The sequence below is a fragment of the Canis lupus genome, chromosome 38 (genome assembly GCF_003254725.2).
Source record: "Canis lupus dingo isolate Sandy chromosome 38, ASM325472v2, whole genome shotgun sequence".
NCBI lineage: Eukaryota > Metazoa > Chordata > Mammalia > Carnivora > Canidae > Canis > Canis lupus.
In genome coordinates, this window is record NC_064280.1 from 17,652,111 (window position 1) to 17,669,958 (window position 17,848).

The 17,848-nt window shown below is 42.1% G+C and overlaps 1 long non-coding RNA gene across 1 annotated transcript; it reads right to left on the reverse strand.

Moving 5' to 3' along the window:
• Positions 1–3,305: 3,305 nt before the first annotated feature.
• LOC112642885 (uncharacterized) lies at positions 3,306–6,298 on the reverse strand. Its single transcript, XR_003125482.3, has 4 exons — positions 6,246–6,298; positions 5,628–5,726; positions 5,361–5,490; positions 3,306–3,488 (listed from the first exon to the last, which is right to left on the reverse strand). It is a non-coding gene; the product is annotated as an uncharacterized LOC112642885 (long non-coding RNA).
• Between the last annotated feature and the right edge of the window lie 11,550 nt (positions 6,299–17,848).

Sequence of the window (17,848 nt, forward strand, 5' to 3'; positions counted from 1 at the left end):
TTCATGTCTTTTGCCCATTTCATGATTGGATTTTTTGTTTCTTGGGTGTTGAGTTTAATAAGTTCTTTATAAATCTTGGATACTAGCCCTTTATCTGATATGTCATTTGCAAATATCTTCTCCCATTCTGGAGGTTGAGGAAGACACAAAGAGATGGAAAAATATACCATGCTCCTGGATCGGAAGAATTAATATTGTGAAAATGTCTCTGCTCCCCAGGGCAATTTACACATTCAATACAATCCCTATCAAAATACCATGGACTTTCTTCACAGAGTTGGAACAAATAATCTTAAGATTTATGTGGAATCAGAAAAGATCTTGAATATTGATTTTGAAAAGATCTTGAATAGCCAGGGGAGTATTGAAAAAGAAAACCAAAGCTGGGGACATCACAATGCCGGATTTCAAATTGTACTACAAAGCTGTGGTCATCAAGACAGTGTGGTACTGGCACAAAAACAGACACACAGGTCAATGGAACAGAATAGAGAAGCTAGAAATGGGCTCTCAACTCTATGGTCACCTAATATTTGACAAAGCAGGAAAGACTGTCCACTGGAAAAAGGACAGTCTCCTCAATAAATGGTGCTGGGAACATTAGACAGCCACGTGCCGAAGAATGAAACTAGACCATTCTCTTACAACATACACAAAGATAAACTCAAAATAGATGAAAGATCTAAATGTGAGACAAGAATCAACCAAAATCCTAGAGAAGAACACAGGCAACACCCTTTTTGAACTTGGCCATAGCAACTTCTTGCAAGATACATCTATGAAGGCAAGGGAAACAAAAGCAAAAATGAACTATTGGGACCTAATCAAGATAAAAAGCTTCTGCACAGCAAAAGAAACAGTCAACAAGACTAAAAGAGATTTTATTTATTTATTTTAGAGAAAGAGAGTACGTGATCCGGGGAAGAAGCAGAGGGAGAGGGAGAGAGAATCTGGAGCAGACTCTGACCTGAGCACAGAACCCCCCACCTCCCCCACCCAGAGTTTGATCCTACAAGCCTGAGATCATGACCTGAGATGAAATCAAGAGTCAGATGCTTAACTGACTGAACCACCCAGGTGCCCCTGTCTTCTCACCTTTAAATAGCACTTTTGGAGTTCTGTTGTTAGTATGACCATTCCCACTGGCTGGTCTAAGCCAATGAAAGCCGGAGTTGGGAATGAAGTGGGAATATGCCATGCTACAGGGATATTTGGTAATCAGTGCTATTCTCAGAATCGCCAAAGAAAGGAAAAGAGAAGGTATATCCTGTAGTGATGACCACGTCAGTATTCTCTGCAGTGCTATTCTTCAAAAATGATGGCTATTTCTATGAATTATTTCATTTTGGATTTGACCATTGTTCCACCATAAATGATGTGGTTGGGAAGGCTGGCAATGATGTCTGAGAGTTTGGGAATCTGCAAAACCAGGGAAGATGACTCGTATTAGCCTTTTTTTCCTTCCATGCATACATTCACTTATCCATTTACTCATTCCAGGAACTTCATTGGGTATGCTTTTTTCTGAATTCTGTTCCCGCATATGAGATGAAAATGTTCTTTAGGAAAGGTCAAGACCCCAAAGTTATGCTTTTCCTCTTCTCTTTCTCTCTCTCTTTCTCTACAGGGCCATTATCATACAAAGAAGCTAGTAAAAAGCCAGGAGAACACAGTCTGGTCATCGAGTGCAAAAGGCTTCATCTTAAAAGTAGCTAGCAATTGCACTGTTGGGGATTTACCCCAAAGATACAAATGCAATGAAACGCCGGGACACCTGCACCCCGATGTTTATAGCAGCAATGGCCACGATAGCCAAACTGTGGAAGGAGCCTCGGTGTCCAATGAAAGATGAATGGATAAAGAAGATGTGGTTTATGTATACAATGGAATATTACTCAGCTATTAGAAATGACAAATACCCACCATTTGCTTCAACGTGGATGGAACTGGAGGGTATTATGCTGAGTGAAGTAAGTCAGTCGGAGAAGGACAAACATTATATGTTCTCATTCATTTGGGGAATATAAAAAATAGTGAAAGGGAATATAAGGGAAGGGAGAAGAAATGTGTGGGAAATATCAGAAAGGGAGACAGAACGTAAAGACTGCTAACTCTGGGAAACGAACTAGGGGTGGTAGAAGGGGAGGAGGGCGGGGGGTGGGAGTGAAGGGGTGACGGGCACTGGGGGTTATTCTGTATGTTAGTAAATTGAACACCAATAAAAATATATATATATAAAAAAAAAGTAGCTATCTCCACTAGTGCAAGACAGAGGTATAGGCCACTGCTAGAATGTGATGGTCCCATTCTCAACTTTGATCCTGGTTCTCCACTTTGATCAAGTATTCATCACAACAACCCAGCTCTCCTTCTCTCTCTGCTGTGATACCTCGGCTCTAGCACATAGCTCTTGCCAAGTGCTGAGATCTTCAGCCAACTTTCACCTGGTAGTAGTGATTGTATACATAGAGGGAAGCTTCATTTATCAGGTGCAGTCATGCAAACAGAATTCTGGGGCACTGAAATTTACACAGGTAAGGAAATCCTTGTTTGCTTTTAATCCCATTACTTTTAACTTTGTGTTTTGACAAAAATATTTCTAAAATTTATCACACTTTTGTTTTTTTGAACCGTGTGTAACGAACATAACTTAAACTGCTTTTATTGCTCATTCTCATCATTAAGCACCTTAATTACTGCCCAAGTACTATGATGAGGTTTTAATGTCTCCTCCCTATTCTGGTCATTATTACAGTTCTTGTCATTGAGTCTGAAGTCAACAGTAATTCCCTTCTCATTTATTGCTCTGGCCTGACAAACCAGACAACCCATGGTGAGAATTATCTGTAAAATTAAGCGTCAATAAATTCTGAGGGATTAGTTCCAATCCTGTCTCATTAGTTACTGGTATGGGTTGCAGAGTATATAAGCCTGTTTTGGTCCTTTCCATTTCCTATAATCATGTCAGCTGAGAAAGATGCACCCTACAGGGTCATATCAATACCTTTTCTGAGGCTTCGGACCATAGTCTACATGATTGCAACCTTGAATTTAATTTATTCTCTGCCCAGTTATCATCACAGATGCCGTCATGGTCTTTTTGATGCATCATTAAAGCAAACCAAAAGGAGCGTGTCCTACACACGGTTCAATATCCAAGCCTCTCATCTGGTGCTTAGAAACACCTGGAATAAAGCAGGAGCATGTTCAAAGTGGGGTAGTCAGGGCAGCTGTTGGATAGGACAAAGAACATAGAAGTTACATGGTCTCTTTGATAAAGACAGAACCACAGGTCAACTCCACAGGGTAAAGATTGTATTGGGCTGGAAAGGAGGCAAGAGCCAGAATCCATCCCCACCCTTCAGCACCTCCTTCTGCTGGATCTTTGGAGCATGACTGCGCCACCTCGTTGTTCAGGGACCTGGCTGAAGACTTGGCCTGTGCTCACAAAGGCCTCGACTCTTCTTGCCCAGACTCTAGTGTGTGTTCTTTAAAAAAAAAAAAAAAAAAAAAGAAGAAGAAGAAAAGAAAAAGACTTGGTAAATTAAGACTTCACAACCTTTGCATAGTGTAACTGTGTGTCCTGCTCATCAATAGGCTTCTCAAGATCAAGTGCTTTTGCCTTGTGCATATCGAGTGCCCCAGCAGCTCATGGGCTCTCTCACCCTCTCAGTCTCCTGAGCTCTGCCAGACTCCAGGCCTGGATTGGTGCAGGCATTTTCTCTTGGCCCTGACCTCCCAAATCACACACCTTGCAAAGGACTGGGGATCAGTTTTCCTTGTTTTTACTTCTTGGCTCAGCTCTGGTGTTCTTGTCTATTCTCTGATGTCAGCTATTTACTTCCCTGTGCATGAGTCCTAAATATATATCTCTACATATAGTGTTAGTTTTTATGTGTTCCCTTTTTCAAACCAGTGGTCATGGCATAAACATAAAAATACAGTGACAACAAAAAAAACAAACATTACAACTTGATCCTTTTTCTTTTTGATTAGTTCTTTCATTCTCAGGTTGAAAATGTGGCAAATCAATGAACAAGGTGATATAAATTTTAGTGCTGGCCATTTTTTTTCTACTTTCCTGTCTGCCTTTCTACCAGCTGGTATTGTCTCTGAACCTTGGTTTTCTTGGCTCTCAAATAAAGGAGGGTTGAACTACATAATTTCTTAAGCTATCCCTAGTTCTAAAATGCTATGGCATCTATTACATGCCTTTACCTAGTTTAATTGGTCCAAAAAACTACTATCAGAACTCCTTTAAGATACTGTTTTGTGCCAGTGTCAACCTATCATTGAAGGAAATGCTATTGGCTGGAAATGCCTGAGGGCCCTCCCTGGGGCCTCAGTGAGTTTTCCACAGACACGTCCCCTTTCCAAACCAATGTTCCAACTGGACCAATCCTCATGGTTCTTATGACTGCAAGATGCCCTTGAGTAACAACCATCTGGAAACTTTGAAAAAAATAAAGTTTTATTACTTAGAAGACCTGGAAGTTATGCAACACACCTACTATCACACAGCAAGATCACAGGTAGAGAGACAGTGAAAGAAAGAGAGGAAAGGACACCTAGGTGGCTCCGTGGTTGAGCATCTGCCTTTGGCTCAGGGCATGGTCCTGCATAGCACTCCCAATGGGGAGCCTGCTTCTCCCTCTTCCTGTGTTTCTGCCTCTCTCTGTGTCTCTCATGAATAAATAAATGAAAATCTTAAAAAGAGAGAGAGAGAGAAAGAGAGACAGTGCTCACTGGCCAGAGGTTCTGCTTTTATTGGGGTTGAGAATGGGGACCTAAGTTTTTGAGGGCTTACTCATTATCCATAACCTTAAAGCATGGAGATTTAAAGCATGAGGAAGAGAAAAGACAAGTGGCCCAAATGGTAAGTTAGCAAAATCAGCCAAGATCTCTGAAACAAAGGAACTTCAGTGCAGAGAGGCAGCCTGGCTCTTTATGGAGCCATGTGGCTGACAATGTGCTTATTCCAGCTCATTAAGTGGATGCCTCCTTGAAATGGCTGGCTTATCACTTGCATTACAAAAAAAGAAAAAGAAAACCTATCAGGGCTTACACTACAAATGTAAAATTTTGTTTACCAATCATTTTTTTGACTTTCCCCCCTCTCTACAATGGATAGTTTTAATAAGAAAATAATCACACAAGAAAGTAAATAGACTTATTCAATAGATATAAAAGTATCACATATGATGACATACACATGCCCCTGGCACATAGTAGGTGACCAATTAATACTGTTGGAGTGAAGGAATTATCTGAACCCTAGTCAGAGAGGACATTGTTTTAAAGCATCGTGATTTCCCCACAAGAGGCAGCAGAGGGCAAGCTTAGACATTGACAAAACTCACCATTGGTGTAGATGGGTTACCTTGGTGGGTGGGCTCCCCTCAGTGTATGACTGGATCACTGTGCAATTGCTCAGCATGTTTCCGACAGCTGCTCTGTTTGCACTCTGTTCACCATACTAAATAAGCACAACTACACACATGCACAAATTATTCACAGACCTCAAAGTGGGAGGTATGTTAAGTAATTATTTGGAAAATTTGCAATATGGAAGTCAACTATCTAGATCATTCTGAACCCTCTAAATTTTCTTTGCAGACTATAGATACCTTTCTAAACCATGCCTCTCAGGACAGGAGAGTGATGATTTGAATTAGTTGTCCAAGTCGCTGCCATTTTATTTCACCAGTATTTTATACTCAGTCTCTCTGTTAAAAAAAAATCCATGGAACATGAAAGACTACCCCCTATATACACACATACCCAATCCTTATTCCCAGAGGAAGCCACTGTTAAGTGTTTTGTATCTTCCTAAAACAGCATATACGTGTACAATCAGAGGTATATGGGGGATCACAAATGCCCATGGTCCCACAATTAGATTTTTTTCAATGAATATCTTTTAACATCTGCACATATAATTGTGCTTCAATCTTTGTAAACCATGTAGTCTTTTACGACATGGGTGTATTAATTGCTAGAGATCATGACAAAGATCTTGATAAAGAGCAACAGGCTAATTTCTGGTCATGACTATAGAGTATCCACTTGGCTCCACTAACATGCTCAAAACTTCTGTAGCCTTTTATCCATAGATATGCATTCCCAGTGGAAAGCCATACAAATAAGCCTTGAATCTCGGTAATCCTCAGTTTGTGCACCAGCACAGGCAAGGGGAGAAATGCCAGGTCAACAAGACACAACTCTAAGAAACCAGACGTGCTTACAATGTGGCTGAGCTTCACAACTGGGCCAGCACCAGGATTCCATTGGCCATCACGGGAATTCTCACTCCCATCAATTCCTCTGGACTCTTAGAGTCTTCGCTATGGAAACACTGCGGAAGCAGAGTAATTGAAAATAGTTTAGATTCAGGAAACACCAAGCTTACATCAATTCTTCCATTGCATTTACACAGTTGTATAGTAAGCTTTATAGTTTCATAGCAGGCCTACTTTATTATTTATTTATTTATTTATTTATTTATTTATTTATTTATTTATTTATTTATTTTAGGTGTTAAAATTTTACTTATTCATGAGAGACACACAAAGAGAGGCAGAGACACAGGCAGAAGGAGAAGCAGGCTCCCTGCAGGGAGACTGATGTGGGACTTGATCCCAGGACCCCGGGATCATGCCCTGAGCTGAAGGCAGATGCTCAACCACTGAACGACCCAGGCATCCCAGTGAGCCTACTTTAAAACTAAAATTTATATAGTTCCATGGTCACCTTCTCCATTGGTCCTTCTATGATAGACAACATCAATTGATGTTAGCAGAAATTTGATTTGCCAGAGCATACACATCAAGTTATTTTATATATATTTTTACAGAGCAAGTTTGTTTTGGTGATATCTAAATTCATCCAGTGAACTACACTTTTTCTATCATTATCACAATGGACTATCAAAATTGGAAAATTAGATGGTCTGGTCCTATCTTACGTTATATATTAATATAACCTTTGCTACATAAAATGTGATCTGGAGACTGGAAGCAGCATAGCCTGGGAACTCTGTCAAATGCGGATCGATGGCTCCCACTTCAGACACACTGAATCAGAATCTCAGGGAGCTGGAACCAGCAATCTGATTTTTAAAAGTTTCACAGTGATTCTTACCACACTGGAGGTTGAGAACCACTGATCTGAAAAGCCCTGGTTAATGGTCACAAGTTTCTCCTTACATACCTCCTGACTTGGGAAACTCACTACTTCACCAAGCAGACCATTTCATTTTGAGATATGACTCCTTATTGGAAAATCCCTTCTTATTTCGAGTCAAGCCCACCTCCCTGGGACTTCTCCCTACTGGCTCTTGTCCTGCTGGACAAGAACACACATGGTGTTGATTCCATCTTTCAATGAAGTTCATATTGCGGTCAAGATACTGATCGGGCTCCTGTCCTGCCCCTAACACATATTTTCCAGCCTAAATAGCTTCAGCGGTTTTTAAACACCCACCATCCTGCATTTGCCTGACTCTTTACTGTTCTGATTATTCTTCTCTTATTATGTTCCTCTTGGAGTGAGCACTGGAGCAGAGCATAGCAGTCCAGGCAAAACAGATGGCTCTCTTCTGTTGAAACCTAAGTGACGTTGCCTTGGGCTCAGTCATTTTAACTGTCCAGCTCTTGATTTCAGTTCAGGTCATGATCTCAGGGTTGTGAGATCAAGCACCACATTGGGCTTTGTGATCAGTGGGGAGTCTGCTTGAGATTCTCTCTCTCTTTCTCTCTGCCTCTGTCCTCCCCACCTACCCCACTCTCTCTCTCTCTCTAAAAATATGTACATAATTTTTCTTGAAAAGAGAGAATATTGCTTGTGAGACTCATGCTGCATAAGTGACCTCAGGAGCCTGGTTAGTTGACATTAGCTGGTCTCCACGTCAGGACTGGCCCTTCTGATCTGGACGCCAAGAGCTATAAACGTTGTCTTGCATCCCGTCCAACTCCAGGCTAGGCTGACCCCCTGGAATGGAATCTGGGAGGGGAAGCAAACACACCTAGCCCAGGCGCCTTGAAGATGTAAAGACATAATAACAGAGGAATCGTGTCTCCAGAGGAAGCTTGCTCCAAACCGCAAATGCAAACAAATGTTTAACTTCGGACTCCATCATTTGCCTGATAAATATGGCCCTGATGGGGGTGGTCAGTCGGAAGCCTCACCCAAGGGGAGGATGCTCCGCCCGGGGCCTCTCCATCTGGACTCCAGCCTGGATGCCTCCGCTATGAGGTACCTGATTTGATGTGACTCTGTCTTACTCTCCTTTCTGCTTACTATTGCCCTCGTTTATGCATCGATTTCCCTTTTTCTCTTCTTTCTGTTTCTATTAGATTTTTGTAACATTGATAAAGTACTTTTTCTCTTTGAAACTGAGAGGGCGGCTGCCGTGAATCTTTTCTTTTAGAACAGAGATTAAAGGGAGAAACAGCAGTTGAATAAGCCGGAGGCAGATAGGGGCCTCCCCTGGAATGCACAGTCTCCACCTGCCTCTAGAAGCAGGCCAGTGTCTCCAGGCCCCACTCTGCCCAGTCTTGCCCTCTCCCCTCCCACCTACCACGTTTTCATGGAAGTGCCTGTGTGCTTTGCCTCTGAGCTTGCCCACACTGTGGCTGTTTCTAAAAAACATCCATAGATAAATTCTCGCAGCCAACTGACATTGGTTGATGCTTAGTTATCTTTCCAGTACTTTGGTGACACTTTATTTTCGACATGACCCTTAGAAGAAGTAGGTAGGCCAAGTGCTCATACAATCTCATTTCCCTCATGAGGGAAGCCATGGCTAGTTGAAGAGTAAGCATTTTTCAAGGTCTGCAAGTGGCAAACAGAGAAACAAGGCTACATACATGGGCTGGCTGACCTCCCGTCCGGTGCTCTTCCCCAGCATTCCCTTCCTACTCACCCACACTTCCTTCTGGGAGATTCCTGGCTGGGCCCTCTATGGTCTGAAGCAGTCATGCTCTGGACAGTGTGTGTCTTTTGCCAGCCCTGGTCTCAGCTGCCTGTACCGAGTAAGCTCCTAATCCTTCCAAAGCTAGCACTGAGAGGGAGAGTTCAGAGGGATGGAGCATATGGAGAGATTCAGTGTTACTGAGGAGGTTAAGGGAGTTTTTATGGGCCATGGATGAGGTAAAACAAGGATATTGCTCAGCAGAGAGAGAGAGGGGGTGAGAGAGAGAGAAAAGAGATGAGAGAGAAGCAGAAGGTAGTGGCCCAGCCCCTGAAAAGGAAATAGAGCATCTATGGCTTTCCAAAATGGCTGCACTATGGCTGTCTGTGTCCCGGAAAAAAACCATTTTCTTTGGCTCGCTATGCTGTGTGCTATGATTTAAGGCTAACCTGAATCCCATGAGGTCAGAGCACTGAGCACTGAGCCCTTCCTACCAAGTGTTGGCTGAACAACTCAGAGGCCACTACCAGTGGGGTGTCACCAAAACAGAAGCAGGGAATCCATGTAGGAAATAGCCTGAAATGTGGGTCCTTCTTCATCATGCACCTCTTGGAGATGTTTCTTTAAACTATTATTTAATCCCTCAATTCTTTTAGGGAAAAGTTTGTTAACAGTTCTAACCAGTTGTTCATACACTTTGCTTGTTTCTATACTAAGAAATTAATATGTTAGGGATGCCCAGGTGGCTCAGTTGGTTTAGCATCTGCCTTTGGCTTGGGTCATGATCCTAGGGTCTTGGAATGGAGCCCTGCATTGGGCTCCCTGCTCAATGGAGAGCCTGCTTCTCCCTCTCCCTCTGCTACTCCCCTGCTAGTGCTCTTTCTCTCTCTGTCAAATAAACAAAATCTTAAAAAAAGAAATTAATATGTTAAATTGTGATTTATATATGTATTTGTCTCTCCACTAGACTGTGACATCCAGAACAGAAGGGACTAGTTTACTTTGAATATCCTTTGTCTAATACCACATCTTGCATGCCATAGGGATCCAATAAATATGCAAAGAATGAACGCATGAATAAATTACCAAAGACAGACTTACCTCAGTAAATGGTGTGAAAATGTACCCTGAAAGAAAGAATAAATAATGTGGAAAACTCTTATTACTGATCTAAAGTCAAATTCCCTCCCCCCATCCCATTAAAAGAACAGCACAAGCAAACAGGATATAGCACAATAAATACATTTCATGTCTTCTTTCGGTTGGACCTCAAGGCAGAATTATTGTACAATTTCCCTGTCCTGTCATAGTGAAACGCCACTGCTGGCTGGCTGGGTTATGGCCATGCTTCTGGAGCCTTCCCAAGCACTTGGCCAGGTGATGTGCCCTTTGAATAGTAAGCACAGCCTGCTCCCACAACTGACTTCGTTTTATGGAGTGCTTTCTGCAAAAGCAGTCAGCTTTCCAGATTGTGGCTGCAGGCATTTCTCCCCTAAGGGCCAGAGGCATTGTAGAGGTGATCATTTACCTAGGAAAAGGTGCTTTTTTGATCAGAAAAGTAGGAGCACCAGCCCCTCGGAATCAGCTTGGTGTTAAGTTTCTAGGAATTTTGCAAGCCGATTATTAAGCCTACTAATGACCAATTAGTAAAATTTATGTAAACTTACAACTGAGTGCGTTTCGTTAAAACTGAAGCCAACGAAAATGCAAAACCCATCACTCCCCAATTATTTCACTGCATTTTACTGTTATCTACACATTCGTGTGGTTATCTGTATGTACTATACTTGGGTGGTGGAACTAGCATGTCATGATGTGCTAGTGGGCACCTCTTCCCAAGTCCTCGTTTGGGGATATCATTTGGTAGTTTAAGAGTGGCCTTGGTGGGAGTATTTCCACCTTAGAAATTAGCCAGTGCTGCAAATCAGGGGTATCCTCTTCCCCCCTGAGCCTGTGGTTAACCATTTCAGCACAACCCTGAGGTGCATTGGAATAAACCTTTCTGATTTGGGCCTCTCCTCCCAATGAGAACTAAACATTCAAACAAAGACAGTGCTTTAGAATGCACATGAAAGTTGCCGCAAACATCTGCTCGGCAATCTCTGATCCCTCAGAAAGAAAGAGTCCCATAAAATTGCTGGAACTGAGGTTCCATTGCTTTGTGTCATGAAAGCCACCATGTGTAGACTCTCACCCTCCCTGGGAAGCACTCTTCCTGGGAACCCAATGCTAGAAAGAGATTACGTCTCCCCTGCATTTTAATACTCTGACTGCAAACCTTTAATGAAAAAGGCAGCAAAAGTACATTAAAAGCCTCATATTGATCCATCAGGCTTTTTATGATCACAGACACAGAAGTGGAGTGGTAAAGCAGAGACCATTATCTTACTGCGATAACAGCAGGACAAATAAACAGGAAAACATTAAAAAAAAAAAAAAGAAAGTGTAAGTTTGAGCTTAAGTAAGCAGATTGCAAAGAAGTCGCCACCCTTGGGACTTAATCATTCATCAAGTCAATAAAAGAGTCACGGTGATTTCAAGCAGTGGTAGATGGAGGGACAGCCCACAGATCAGATACCTTCACATCCCAATATAACTGCTTCCATGCAATTCTCTTGGAAGAGTTTGCATGTTTTGAATTCAAATTAAACCAAGAAATCACTGGAAGAAATTTACGAGGTAATAAGATTTGTTTTTTTACCCTAAGTTAGGTCACAGTCCAACGTATCAAGCCACAGATTTTTTTTCCCTGTCTAGAAGACTGTGTTATGAGGATGTATATTAAAAGAAGACAGTAAATGCTTGCTTACAAAAACAGGACAATAATTATAATAATGAAAAGCAACCTTGCAAAAAAAGAAAAAAAAAAGCAACATTTACGCAGGTGCTGTATTAGATTGGCTCATAGGCACTATGTCACTTCCTCTTTTCGTAACTTTACTTGGGGTTCTGGACACTCACTTCTGCTTCTATGAAGCTCAAAGAAAAGCGGTTGTGTGCATTTCTTTGCAGGTAGCAAGTGTTGTTTTTGTGAGTCAGGTTGCTTGATTTTTGTTGGAACAATTTTCCTGTGAGTTATTGTTGAAGTCGCTCACAAAACATTTATGAACAAATAATCTCACTAATTCAGGTTAAAAAAATCAATATGGTAAAAGGGCAGCTGTGACGAAAAAGACACAAATCCTCTTAAAACACAAAAGGAAGCACACCGATCACTTCGTGTTCCTAGATTTTTTACCTTCCTTTGGGGTAAAGCCAGGAGAAAGATTTTATAGGAGCTGTGGGGTCGCTTCTGGGTTAATCTACATATTCAATGAAGCCCTGAAAACTTATTTTTTATTTGCCCCTCTAGATACTGTATCTGTCCTCATTCCAGGGAAGAAGAATGACTCTTTTCCTCATCTCAACTTTGGCATAATATTTGCACAGAAGTACGTCTTGTCTGGTGAACCCCAGTCTTAGCTAGTGTGACATTTTACACTAGGCAAATTTCTGCCGTGAAAGCATTTCCAGAAAAATTGAGATATTCAGTCAGTAAATAAAGCCATATCAGAGCCCCTTCCCAACATGTTAAATCAGCCTCCAGTTCAGTGGGATGTGTAGTTATAACATTTGTAAATGAATGAAGATACAAGGCAAAACACACATTCACAGGATCCCAGGAAATTTCCGGGCACCTTAGTGAGAAAATTTGATGGCTTCTATCTGGTCACCTGCTTTCTATTTCTCTATGTGTAGAGGCCAGAATTACCTCTGGAAGACGCCTCATGTCATTCCCCTGCTCAGAAACCCTTTGATGGATCCCCGCAGCCTAGAGAATAAAGTTGTAAAGCTACAACTTGGCATTCAAGGCCATCCAAGATTTGATTCCAGCTATCTGGCTTTCTATCCCTTGGCACTTCCTGTGAGCTGGGAACTGTGTTAAGCACTTTAAATTCATCAAATCATTTCTATCTCATGAGAACCCTGTGAAGTAAATGTTGTTATTATCACTCTTTTACAGAAAAGGAAACTGAGTCTCAAAAAGGTTAAATGCCTTGCCTGAGGTCACTCAGAGGTCAGAGACAGAGCCTGGCTGAGGTGGTTCTCCGGGTAGTGTTCATGCTCAGAACGCAGTCATTTATCCCCTTGTGTTCTAGAGACCCCCTGACCTCTCTCTGCTCTGACTCAAGCTATGGCTTCGGTGTGAACGGGCCATTTCTCCCACAACGTCCACCCCATCCTTCAGGGTCCCTGTCAAATGTTCCTGCGTTGCAGAAGCAGTCCCTAATCCCTGCTTGCCCTACTTCCCTTGGGGGTTCCCCTCCCTCGTTTCCACTTCATGCTCCTTAAAGCATTTCACTCCTCTGCTCCAAAAAAGTCTGTTATTTCCACAGTCCTTGAGGGCAGAGCCTGTCTCCTCTTCATATAAATCCTCTACAAACTCTTTCTATAGAGTCTTGTTATGAGTCTGTGTTCAATGGATTTTGTTGAGTTTAACTGAACATGGCGGCTTCCTAACCACAGTGGTTACATTGAAGGAACAGCAGGGGACAGCAACTTTAGTACAAATCTGAGACACAGGATGGAGACCAAGAGGATAAACTGCCTGGGGCTGGGAGGCAGTGTGGTTTTAATAGGACCATCTGGGTTCCAATCCTGACTCCTTCTCTTAGCTGAGTGGTCTTCAGCACCTTCTTTAGTCTCTCTTAAAGTCAGTAGGGTCATCAATAAAATGTGGATGCGAATGCCCAGCAGGGACATCTTACGAGCTGGGGACGAGCGCGCGTGGGATCCCATTTTAGATAAAAAACAGCCATTATTATTAAGTACTTGTTTAGTGTCCGGTAATGTGTTTTGTGCTTCTATATGTCTCTTATTTTCCCTCCAACTTGCTCCCCAGCCACACCACCTTCTCTACCTCACTGAAGTAGCATCACTATCCCCCCAGATGCTTTGCCCCAAACTGGAAGTTCCGTGATTCTTTTCACTCTTTCATCCCCCATAACCAACACAATGGCAGGCTGTATGGACTCTGCCATAGATGATAGAAGTATCTAACATCTGTTTATTTCTCCTTATCACTGTTGCCACCCTAGAGCACCACTTAATTTTGCCTGGTTTTCTGCAATGGCCTCTAACCAGGTTTCAATGTTTCCACTTTGGCCCTTCAATCCATTCTCCACACAGTATATAGTCACCTTTACAAAATGTAAATTGGATCTCATAACTCCCTGCTTGAAACCACCCAATGGGGTCACCTGGGTAGCTCAGTGGTTGAATGTCTGCCTTCAGCTCAGGGCATGATCCTGGGATCCTGGGATCGAGTCCCACATCGGGCTCCAAATGGGGAGCCTGCTTCTCCCTCTGCCTATGTCTCTGCCTCTCTCTCTGTGAGGCTCTCATGAATAAATATATAAAATCTTAAAAATAAAAGAAACCATCCAATGGCTTCCTACTGCCCTTAGACTAAAATCCAGCCCCTGCATGACCTGCCCCTGCTACTCCTCTGACCCCTCATGGTGTTCTCCTCCCCTTCTTTGCAGCCTACTTGCTTTCTTGCTGTTCCTCCATCATGCTGGGCTCATTCCGAATTCCAAGAGCCTCCTGGCTTTCCTAAATTCCCTAAACACACTTTTAAACAAGCTGTTTTCTGTGCCTGGCATGCTTTTCCTTCTAGAATTTACATAGCCATTTCCCAATCATTCAGCTTTATTATTTTTTTTAAAGAGAGACAGACAGTGCATGTGTGCCTGAGTGGGAGGTGGGGAAGGGCAGAGAGTAGGGGAAAGGGAGAGGGAGAGAATCTTAAGCAGGCTCCATACCCGGTGCAGAGCCCAATGGAGGCTCAATCTCGCAACCTTGAGATCATGACCTGAGCTGAAATCAAAGGTCGGATGCTTAACCAACTGAGCCACCCAGGCGGCCCTAGTCATTCAACTCTTAACCTAAATGTCACTCCCTAACATATCATATATATATAATTTGTGTATAGGATACACACACTTTTGTTTGCTTGCCTACTCAAATTTAAGTCTCATGAGAGCAGGAACTTTATTTTTCTTGCTGAAAAGCATATCCTTAGTTACAGGGTAAGCTGTCACTTGAGACGTGGCAAAGGCTAAAAAAAATCTATTCAATAACTGAATATTAATACACATAAATAATAAATATCAAATATGAATAAGAGCCCACATTAGCACGTAGAAATGGTAAAATAGTCATATTCATACATCGAATAAACATTTAGTAAGTATCTGCTGTGTACCAGAAGCTATTTAAAAAAATACTTTAGCCCTAAGAGATGCCTTCTCCAGGGTCCAGAAGTTGAGATAAGAGAAATGAGAAGAGGAGAGGGAGGTAGGCGTTAGCTTTCCATAGACCATCACAACTAAGACGATTTAGTCTAATGTCCTTACTTAACAGATGACAGCAGGTGGCTAAGAAATATGAAGTGACTTGCCCCAGATCATGCAGTTGGCAGAAGCACCAGGATATTTTCATTCCCAATACACCAAACACCTGGAAAAGTAACAAAAAAAAAAGGGTAACTGAGAGAAGAAAAGGTGGTGAAAAGAGAAAGTGAGAAGTAGAGAAAGTCATAGAGAGGAAATAGGTTTTTTTTTTTTTAAAAAAAGCAAATAGAGAGTTGCCAACAGTATTCTCTGTTTCAGAACATGCTCTTCTTTGGATGCATGCCACACTGGATTTTACACTATGAGCTTCTGGGAAACCCTAAGCCCTGGAATGATGTTGGCAAAACCCCTTGGGTCTCTGGGATGGCTTTTGTTTCTTCTTAACCCTGAGAATGGAGTCCAGGCTGGGGAGGTAAGCAGAGAATGGAAAGGTACTTTGGTTACTACTGCAGGTGTCGCTTCATGCTGTTGCTTCCTTTTATCCTGCTTTCCTGGTTGTCTGGAACAGACTTCCATGTCTCATCATCAAACTCTTTAAATGTAGCCCCTACCCCACCTTCCAAGTGGGTTCCTCCCCATGCCCCTACTGTTGCCTTGGCCACGTAGTGTGTGTCTGATTTGGGGTTCTGTTCAGTCTGGTGTTTCATCTCAGATGCGGTCTCTAAGTCCTTGGGGGACAGAGTCCATTTTGAGGTCTGTGGTTTGCAGAGCCCCCATATGTGGTGGAAGCAACATCCATGGGAATCCCAGGCTGGTCCATCACTGACTAGCTCCCCTCACTTCAGTGGATCTGTCCCACAGTAGAGAAGAACATTGCTCTAAAAGCAACCCAGAGAAGTTCACCTTCCTTTTAAATTCACTTCAGTATGAAAGCATCAACCTTCCTACTGGTGAAGCTCCCCTTACAGCCAGCTCAAATGTCCAGTTATCAATTAGTAAGGGGCATCCTATTTCTCCTGTTTGACTCAGTAGTTTCAGAGACCAACAGCTGTAAGAACTAAAGTAATACAGTCTTATAACTAATAGAGTGGGAGGTCCCTCTTCTCCAAAATAATTGTCCAAAATTTCTTATTTTATTAGTTTGTCAAGCATTTACCAAGCACTTCTTTCTTTTTCTTTTTTTAAAAAATATTTTATTTATTCATTCATGAGAGATATACAGAGAGAGGCAGAGACACAGACAGAGGGAGAAGCAGGCTGCCTGTGGGGTGTCTGATGCAGGACTTGATCCCAGGACCCCAGGATCATGACCTGAGCCAAAGGCAGATGCTCAACCACTGAGCCACCCAGGTGCCCCTACCAAGCATTTGCTAGGTTCACTGGTAACGCAAATATGAATAAAGTGCAATCTCTGCCCTCATAGAGTTTATAATCTAGTGAATGGTTTGTGAGCTTAGAATCCATTGACTGTGAAGCCTCAAGATTCCATGCAAAGCTTTGGGGGTGTATGTACATTTTTCTGAGTGGAGGATACATCGCTTTTTACCAGATTCTAATCAGGGAACATGACACAGAAGATGAAGGACCCCTGAGATATAGACAGAGTCACAAGCAAGTGTCACACTCATGACCACAGACAAAAGGAGGGGTAGAGTTACCATGTGTAGTTACTACGTGTAGTCATTATGTATAGTCACTATACGTAGTTACAGTGCATAGTTACTCTGGATAGTCTCAACAGAGAAGAAGTCAGTACCCAGTCCAGGTGGAACTATACAGGAGGGTTGCCTGTTGTAGAAAAGACCTCTCTGACCACTGGGTCGGGGAAGGAGGCTGGTTGCAGATGGAGATGTTGCTTTGAAAACCCTGCCTCTAAAGGGGTCCTCTCACTGGTATTTAATCCATGTTGGTGACCTCTTCTTCATATTTTCCACTACTTTACCATTTTTGTTATTATTGTCAGGACATATTTCAACTTCCTCATGTGCCTCCTTATCTATAAGCCCAGACCAAACAGGGCTCTCTGGTGAGATACATAACAGAAGTATGTGATGTGCTCCTGAAGGACACTTTTCTTGGGCTCGATCTGGCACAATTTGGCCCAAAAGATCATATGTTAATTTCACAAATGATTTGCATAGAACCTGCACATTCATTCTAAGATCACCCTATATTAAAAATGTATCACTATCTTGCAAAGCTTGCCATTCTTTGGCCATTCTTTCAATGCTGATACATATAAAATCACATATAACTAATGTGTGTATATGATATATATCATGTGTTATATGATGTGATATAATGTATATACACATGTATATTATTACTCAAACAAGTCATTTTTTATCAGAAGTGGAAAATAGGTAAAAGAGTATTTGGAGGAAAGCAAAGCGTGAGCATTGAGGGCCTCCAGTAATCAATTTCATAACATGAATTATATTTTATTGACAGTTTAGAGAGTCCAATTACCAAGAAAGAACAACTCATAGTTTTTCCAAGCCAAGCAGATCATAACAAAGCATGGTAATGGATTTTCCTCAGATTAGGTCAAATGATTTTGCTTTTATCCAATAGCTACTGAAATACTCATCAAGTAGACAGG